General features: G+C 33.4%; 1 pseudogene; it reads right to left on the bottom strand.

The window, feature by feature from the left end:
- Nucleotides 1–2312: 2312 nt before the first annotated feature.
- On the bottom strand, nt 2313–4013 carry LOC133879011 (small ribosomal subunit protein uS8-like; annotated as a pseudogene).
- Between the last annotated feature and the right edge of the window lie 4059 nt (nt 4014–8072).

Below are 8072 nucleotides of genomic sequence, written 5' to 3'. Positions count from 1 at the left end.
CTTCTTTTTATTGGAAAGATGAATTATGAATTTTCAACTGGCTTATGTTATGTATTTTGTGATTCTTTATGCTCTCAAACCTATTATCATTTCACCATATAGCAGTCCATTAGATGTTCTTAGTCTTTATTTTTTAATTTTCTAACTTTTTGGTTACTTTGACAATGAATATAATACTTTTTATTCCCCCAACTTCCCATCTACCTGGGTGAAATCAGGGATCTGAATCATACTATACAATCAATGGTTAACAAAGTTTACCTTGACAAACGCAACATGAATTTAAGATTTTTTCTTTTTCTTTTTTTCAATACAACACTATAATAATGTGATAAATCATTGACTTCAACTTTCGATTGGCAGTACTTTCTATGCTTACATACCATAAACTCCTGGGATTCCTCGTATCATAAACCGTTACATATTACATTACAAATAACCACCAACGTACTTATTTTGGACCATATTACTTCTTGCGTACTATAGCTAGTTTATTGTTCCAAATATGATATTTTTGACGCACACATAGCAGCACAAGAAAATTTTTTTTGTTCACTTTATATATAGGGAAAATTATGAAAAAAAAAAAGAAAGAAAAAACCCAAACAACCAGCCGTTTTTAAAGTAGTCCCGTAAACTACCAAGTGTAATATGACCCTCCAAACTACTAAAGAGTGCCACAAAGACCAATTTTGTCGAAATATTCCTATAATACCCTTGTCACGTGTCATATATTCAATCAAAAAATTTGAAAAAATGAAAATAACGAAAATTAAAAGCTTTAAAAAATTTTTAAAAAAATGAAAAAAAAAAAAGCCCCATGGCCGGTTTGGGAGTTGTCGAACTACCACCAAATATCAAAATGAGGTGATCGAAACCACCCCCAAGAGCCTTGGAGGTGGCTCTGTCACCCTATTTGGCCTAAGGGTGGGTTCGGCCACCCCACAAGGCCAAAGAGAAAAATAAAAAATAATAATAAATAATAATAAAAAAGTTTACGGTTTGACCCTTAGGGGTTGCCACACCACTTTAATGGGCCATGGAGGTTGTTCGGCCACCCTAGACCGGCCGATCTGGGGTGGCTGAACCCACACCCAGGTCAAACGGAGGTGGCTCCTTTGACATTTGGGGGTGGTCGAACCACCCCGAAGGGTCTTGGTGGTGGTTCGGCCACCCTAGATCGGGTTGGGGGATGGCCGAGCCACCCCTTCATAATTTTTTTTTTTTTTAGTTTTTTTATTATTATATATTTTTAATTTTTCTTTGACTCTTAAATTTAATTTTTAAATTGTTTTAATTTTTTAATCGAACATATGACACATGGCAATAGTATTATAGAAATATTTCGATAAAAGGGGCCTTTTTAGCACTCTTTGGTAGTATGGGGTCTCGTATTAGTACACTTGGTAGTTCAGATGGTGACTTTTTTTTTTTCTTTTTTTTTTTTTTTTATAATTTTCCCATTTATATACTATTCTTTTACCTTTTAAAAAAAAAAAATAAATAAAAAAGGAAAAACTTAATACAAAAGGAGATGAAGTATTTTATAAAACAATTTTTGTATCACAAAAAATATAGATGTCAAAACTTCATAAATATGCGTTAATATATCATTAAGGTACACTTTGCATAAGTCCTAAGTTTACCCAACATGAGTTAGTACACGGAGTGCCCTGCATTGGAGGGATTCCTTACCTCATATATATAAACAAACAAATTAAAGGGTGGTCGGAGCTACTTTTGTCCAAATCGGGTGGGAGGTGGCTAAACCACCCCAAAAGATTGATAAGACATAGTTTATTCATTGTGACTTTCATCTCTCCCTTTCGTAAATAATCCCATCAAAATACAACTAATGAATTCTGTGTTTTTCTATAAATTTTGAAATAAGAAAAGAAAAAAGCTATAGTACACATCTTACATAGAACAAAATGAAAGAACAATTATGTGTGTTATTGATGAAGCTGGTGAAAAGAGGAAGAAGTGGAGGTCTGGAAATACAAGTGTATGTTGTTTATAATAGGGGAGGGACGAAGTGTAATACCCCAAATTTTAGGTTTAAGAGTACCTTAATTATAAACAGTTGATGAATTTTTGATGAAGAGTTCCTAGAAGACGATTTTGTTGATGAAGAGTTCAAACATGGGGATGTTTATGATGATGTTGAACATGAAGATGTTGAAGATACTTCACAAGGATTAGTGGATTGGGATACTCTACCAACGTATGATACTGATATCAATAAAGATCTTGTGGGAGGTTTTTTGTCGTATGATCAATAGAAAAAATCTGTAATAAATTGGGTCTCTTTACTAATCTACGACATTTATCTTGATAAAAATGAAACGTTGGAAAAGGTAAATCTTTTAGATAATATTAAAAATTTTGTTGACGAGAGTTCTATAAATCATGTGCTTGATGAAAGCCCTAAAAATAAAGTCTTTGATTTGGATGTTAACAAAGCTGATTTCCTTGGGGTAGAAAATATTTTATCAAATTCTCTTGATGTTAATGCTTTTGATGATTTTTTTTTTCTTCTGCAGAGAACAATTTTATGTTTAAAAGTGAAGAGCGTTGATTCCTTTTGGGAAATATTAATGGTGCATGAATGGGAGAAGATTTGTGACAATCGTGTGAAGTTAGAGTTCTTTGAATATAGTGTGAAAAGTTTTTAAGTTGTTCATCGTATTCTTGTAGTGATTAGTGAAAAATTATTTATTGTGGGGTCACTACAAAAAATTTAGATTTTAGTAACCTAACCTTAGTAACGTGCAAAACCCTTTTGCACGTTACTAAAATTTAGTAACATTACTTTAGTAACGTGATTTTCAGGTGACTAAACCCATAGTTACTAAAATAATTTTAATAATGTGGAAATTGACACTACGTTACTAATTAGTAACGCGTAATATTTCGCACGTTACTAAAAATTTAGTAACCCGCAAAATTGTCGCACGTCACTATTTAGTGGCCTAATATTTTTGCACGTTACTAAATTATAAATTATAAAAATTGTTTTAGAGAAAAAGCACGTTACTAATGTATATAAAAAGGAAAAAAAAAAAATTATTTTTTTAGTAACGTGTGTTCACACGTTACTAAAATTAAATAAAAAAAATTAAAAAACTGCCATATGAAGCTGCTACCAGACGGAAGCAGCCTGGCAGTCCAGGGTTCAATCTCTTTAACACCAACATCAAATCGAGGACTTATAACCCCGCCCTTGTTCAACCACAAATTTTCCAGATCTGTGATCGTCAACATACTCAAACTCCACAATATAACCTTCAAAACAAAATTAAAAATAATAAATAAATAAAATTATAAGAACGCAATCGAACAAACCATGGTTCTGCATGACCAGAAGAAATCACTGACCTGTTGCTTCCCCCTCTTCTCGACAATGTACATGCTCTTGAGAGCATCATTCAACACACTGACTCTCACCATCCTCACAAATTCAAGCTCCTGAAAATAAAATAATTTAGTTATGTAAAAAAGATAAAAGATAAAAAATTATTTAAGTTCTCACCTGTCCACCTAAATCTCCTCCCGCTTCCAAATCTCTCAGAACCCAAAAACATAGCCAAACTCTTAAGCCACCGTTTTAGTCTCTAATCCCACTCTTATCCCTCTCTCTCTCTCTCTCTCTCTCTCTTTGTGAAAGTCCATTTCCAGAGACCCATATGAGCAAAACCCAAAGCTTTTAAATATTGAAAAAAAATTCAGTTTTCTCCGATAACTGTCAGTGAGATTTATACCATGGAAATCCCTATGATCAAGGACACAAAATCAGACCCAAATCCAAAACCGGACAGAGAGAGACAGACAGAGAGAGAGAGAGAGAGAGAGAGAGACAGAGAGAGTGAGAGTGGCAGAGAGTGCAAGAGAGAGAGTGAGAAAGTGAGGGAGATAGAGAGAGGACGTACCTGTGGTCGACGGAGAGCGGCAGCAGGTGGTGGCCGACGGTGTCTGGAAAGTGAGACAGAGAGAGAGACGAGTGAGACGACAGAGTTGAGAAATGGACTGAGTTGAGAGTGAGTGAGAGAGAGTATAGCTGCTTTTTAGAAAGGAAAAAAAAATAAAATTTGAAAAAATAAAAAACAAAACAAAAATTAAACATTTGTTTTTGGGTGAGGCGCGCGCGGGACGTGAACGCCCCCCTTCCCCCCCAAATGCTCAATATGAGCCTTTTTTATCTTTTAATTAATTTTTTTGAATATCAGTTATATTTTTTTGTTTGTATTTTTTTAAAAAAATAAAATAAAATAAAATTCTTTTTCATTTTTATTTTATTTTAATAGAAAACTAGTTTTTCCTTTTTACTTTTAGATTGTTTTCTTCTTCTTTTTTTCTTTTTTTTAATAAAATTCTTTTCCGTTTTTTAATTTTCATTTATTTTTTCGTTTTTTTTTTTAATTTTAGTTTTTCTATTTTCAAAAAAATGGTTTTTTTTATTATTTTTTTAATTTTAATTTTAATTACAACTCAATCATGTTAGATCATCCGATCGATCATGATAGATCAATAGGATCGATAGAGCATCCGATCAATCATGGTAGATCATCCGATCGATCATGATAAATCATCTGATCAATCATGATAGATCAATAGGATAGATAGATCATCCGATTGATAATGATAGATCAATAAGATCGATAGATTATCCGATCAATCATGGTAGATCATCTGATCGATCATAATAGATCATCCGATCAATCATGATAGATCGATAGATCATCCGATCAATCATGGTAGATCATCCAATGGATAATGATAGATCAATAGGATCGATAGATCATCCGACCAATCGTGGTAGATCATCCGATCGGTCATAATAAATCATCCGATCAATCATGATAGATCATCCGATCGTTCATGATAAATCATCCGATCGTTCATGATAAATCATTCGATCAATCATGATAGATCAATAGGATCATGATAGATCTTCCGATCAATCATGATAGATCATCTGACCAATCATGGTAGATCATCCGATCAATCATGACAGATCATCCGACCAATCATGGTAGATTATCCGATCAATCATGATAGATCATCCAATCGATCATGATAAATTATCCGATCAATCATGATAGATTAATAGGATCGATAGATATTCCTATCAATCATGGTAGATCATCCAATCGATCATGATAGATCATCCGATCGATCATGATAGATCATCCAATCAATCATGATAGATCAATAGGATCGATAGATCATTCGATCGATCATGATAGATCAATAGGATTGATAGATCATCCGATCAATCATGGTAGATCATCCGATCGATCATGATAAATTATCCGATCAATCATGATAGATTAATAGGATCGATAGATATTCCGATCAATCATGGTAGATCATCTAATTGATCATGATATATCATCCGATCGATCATGATAGATCATCCAATCAATCATGATAGATCAATAGGATCGATAGATCATCCGATCGATCAATAGGATACAATTTTGTATTTCATGAACATTTTGTAATTCCAATGTTTACTAGGCAAAAGTTGTCGTTTTGTATTATTTGTACTGCAAAATGTTTTTATTTCAATTTTTTTTATCATTATTTTTAAGGGTTTCGAATATTAAGATGGCTTTAGTCTCAGGTTTATGTAATTTTATCAATTTATCAATATGAAATACTCAATGAGTGATTTTCTGTCCCTTTTGTCTCTATTCTTTGATAGAATCTTGGTTTGAAAAAAATTGTAATTCTATTGTTATTTACTATTGTGAATCCACTATGCCCTGCATGAAGGATCCATTTGAAGTACGAGAAGAATCCAAAGATTAAGAAAGCGATTACTCAGAAATTTTTGGAATATTTGAGGAGGGCAGAGGTGATAAGGGCCATTCTTGATTGTGGAGGAAATGGGCCTAATGGTGATGCAGCAGCTGCTACGAGACCAAGGACAAAGTCCAAGGGTTGAGAAGGGAACGATCATTAAATTAATTAGGGAGAAACCGAATTTGAAGTGGAGTGATGTGGCTTGTCTTGAGAGTGCCAAACAGGCATTATATTGCAAGAGGCTGTCATACTGCCTGTTAAGTTTCCCCAGTTTTTTACAGGTTAGTTCCTTAATAATTGTGTCTTAAGTTTTGGCTTATCTGCTTTCGTTTTATGGTTCAACCTGGGGATGCTTTCAATGTTAATAAGAATCGAGTGGTAAAAAATACCACTTGTACCATAAATGCAAGACAATCAATTAGCAAAGAATGTGTCCTGAAATTTCTGACTTTCAGTTTCTAGTAATTCTTGTTTCTTTAGAGCTACGATGGAAACCGTACGCATAGATTATACAAACCTACTAGAAACAAATGAAATGATTTGTGGAGAGGTCATATTGTACAATCAACAATTACTCTCTCCCTTTCTCTCAGGTACGTATAACAGTGAAAGAAAACTCTGATATGCTATATTCTTTCTGTTGAATTCATAAAAAAATTGGTATCCTTGTACGTTCTGGATTCTCTTTTCCTAAAAAAACATACAAAAAAAGAAAAAAAAAAAAAAAAAAAAAAAAAAAAAAAAAGACCCAAACCAGCGAAAGGAGGGTTTGTGTATAGTAATAATAGTAGGGCATTAGAATTCTTTGTGCTGTGAAAGAGTGTTTAAATACCTGTCATTGCTTGGAGTATTGGCCTTAATTATCCTCATCTTGACAGAAGCGGCCAAGTCAGAGCAGGTAGAAAGGACCATTTTTAGAGTTATATTTGCCATTGCTTCATTGATTGTTTGTGACGCCGGAACACAATAGCGATTATTCTGTAGGCTAATCAAGAAGTAATTTGCAAGGAAGAAACAAGAAAATCACCCCAAAAACAGAGAGAAAACTCCGAATTTTGATAATTAATCAATAACAATAATCTGTTGAAAAAAAGTCCACAAGCCGGACTTAAATAGCTAAAAATTAGGTCTTTAGAAGAATTTTGCCAAAAATAGCAAAATCCCGAAAAGCCTAATAAATCTCCTAAGACTTGAAATAAATACAAATAAGCATATTATGGAAATAATTTGTACCAAAGAATATCTCCAAATTAATGGAAAATACTTGGTGCCAAAGAATGACCATATTTTAGGGAAAAAAAATATTAACTATAATATTACTTGACGACAACGTAAATATAAATATGAAAATTCTGTAAAAGATGAATCAAGGGATTTGACGATAATCTCTTATTTCCTTCATTCCCTTGATGGATGTTGACAACTCGGTAGATATTTGTATTATTCAAATATTTTGTACGATTCTTTCCATTCTCGGACTGATCTTATTCAATAAATAATTTTCAAATCTAGTGTCTGATTTTCTCCTGCATCAGTTTGATTATCCGATTAGTCTATCTTCCAATTGTACAGAAACATATTAAGAAAATAACAAGAATTATTATGGGGTTTAAGACCCATTAGAAAAACCATTTGAGTATACAAAGTTTCATTCTGAGAGTTATCCCCACCACCGAATTCGCATCTATAAATAAGGGACAAGGATTTAGCATTCACTGCTTTTTTCTACCTGTCTGCTTGAAAGTGAAATTTATGTCAATGGAAGATTAAAAATTGGTAGAGAACTCGATTTGGAATTTCTAGTAGAAGGTGGAATGTGAACTCTCAAAGAGTGAAGAAAGAACTAGCAATCTACTTGCACGCTATTTTCTGTGTTATTTCTTCCTGTAAATCTGTAATCACTAATTTAAATAGTGTCTTGTATGATACTTTTTGCAATTAAAAATTGCATTTGATCTGATGTAGCAAAGAGAGGGGAAAAAACTCATTTGGTCCATCTAGAACAGGGAAGTCCTATTTAGCGAAGGCCATTGCAACAGCAGCATATTCAACTTTCTTTGGGTACTATTTTTATCGATACATAGCAAGTATATGGTCTAAAGTAGTAGATAGAAGAACTGGTCTTTTAGAGGAAAGTATATTTTAGAGAGCTTGACTTCCTTGCGTATCTCATATTACAGAAGGCTTGGCAATTCGGGTTCACGGGTTGGGTTCGTGTCAACCCGACCGACCCGATTACGTAAGCAGGTTTGACACGAACCCGA

Source organism: Alnus glutinosa, chromosome 10, assembly GCF_958979055.1.
Source record: "Alnus glutinosa chromosome 10, dhAlnGlut1.1, whole genome shotgun sequence".
Classification (NCBI taxonomy): Eukaryota; Viridiplantae; Streptophyta; class Magnoliopsida; order Fagales; family Betulaceae; genus Alnus; species Alnus glutinosa.
The sequence above is the reverse complement of the archived record's forward strand: the minus strand, read 5'-3'. Positions and strand labels throughout refer to the sequence as shown.